The sequence below is a fragment of the Mytilus edulis genome, chromosome 6 (genome assembly GCF_963676685.1).
Source record: "Mytilus edulis chromosome 6, xbMytEdul2.2, whole genome shotgun sequence".
In the NCBI taxonomy this organism is placed as follows: Eukaryota; Metazoa; Mollusca; class Bivalvia; order Mytilida; family Mytilidae; genus Mytilus; species Mytilus edulis.
Window position 1 is genome coordinate 66271516 of NC_092349.1, and position 1748 is coordinate 66273263.

The window sequence follows — 1748 nt, forward strand, 5'->3', positions numbered from 1 at the left end:
TGACTGTTCAGTGAGGTGCAAATTATCTATAGGATTGTATGCAGACTTTGCAAATGGTTAACCATGAAATCAACTATACACTAGTAATTTAATTTTGGATGTAACGCATCTTCTGATTGGCTGACGTTATTTTGTTATCAGCCCATAGACATAATTTAGTCATGTGACTGTGACGTCATCAAAGTTTTATCATGGTTTTCTACGATTTAAAATGGAATTTAGAATTAAATTATAAGAAACGACTGTAATATTTTTTCTGTCTATTCTAAATAACATAAAAAATGTGGTGCACAGTTAAATAACTCGTTATGCACGTTATTCAGTGTGCACCAAATTTTTTATGTTATTTCTTCATAGACAGAAAATATATTACAGTCATTCCTTAAATATACCATTTTCCTAAATCCACAAAAACTGGAACACACGAAAATAAATGAATCAACAGCAATTAACATTATATGTCTATCCTAATGTTTAATTCCAAGAATCCAATACATCATGTGTCTGAAATCTCCTTCATTTCTCCATTGATCAGCATGGTTACAAATACATTTCACAAAATATCAAAAAAAGGCTCTTGTACAAACAATCTTTAAATTCTCAAACAAGTAATGAAAATAAATAATATGTAACTCAAGTGAAAATGAAATAGCACCAACATAGAGGAACAAATCAAAATTAACAGGCACCTTGTGATGTTTTATATACATGTGCATGTATATACAGGTAAAATGGCTGCCTTCTTTCGTAATATGTTCCTGAGAAAAACACAACAGTTACAGCAAATAACAAAATGCACATGTGTCAATAACAATATTTGTAGCAAATGAGAAAATGCACATGTGCCTATTATTACAGTAACATGTGTCAATTACAACTGCTAAAGTAATACCAGTATGAGAAACCAATTCCAGTACAATAAGAAATTACACATGTACCAATTACTAATATTACAGCAATACCAGTATAATGAGAAATTACACATGTGCCAATAAAACTGTTACAGCAATGCTAGTATAATGAGAAAAAATACACATGTACCAATTGTATATTTACAACATTTCAAAGCTTGAAAGACTCTGGTTTTTAAAAATATATGTAGATCATATATGACAATATTAAATGTTTCAAGCAGATACTTAAAAATTCAATAAATAAATTTTGTTATGCATGTCTCTTTTTGTAGGAACAAATCTAGGGTAATTTTAAATTTCTATTTATGTTGTCAAGATGTTGAGAAAGAGGATATTCAGATCTATATTTAATACCATTTTATTTCATCTCTTGCTGTTCTCTGCTAGTATGCCAGACTGAACAGATGTTATTTGCTACAAGGCATCAATTTTCAGAAGGGTTTATTGAATTTATTTCTGTTTGATAAAATATTGATACTCATAAAATAGAGATTCTATGTGTTCATTCATACACTTATTTATCTATATTTTTTTCAATAAAGAAAAAAAGAAAAAAGAAACAAGAATGTGTCCATAGTACACGGATGCCCCACTTGCACCATAATTTTTCATGTTCAGTGGACTGTGAAATTGGGGTCAAAACTTTAATTTGGAATTAAAATTAGAAAGATCATATCATGGGAACATGTGTACTAAGTTTCAAGTTGATTTGACTTCAACTTCATCAAAAACTACCTCTACTTAAAACTTTAACCTGAAGCAGGACGAACGGACGGACGGACGGACGGACGAACAAACGGACACAGACCAGAAAACATAATGCCCCTCTACTAT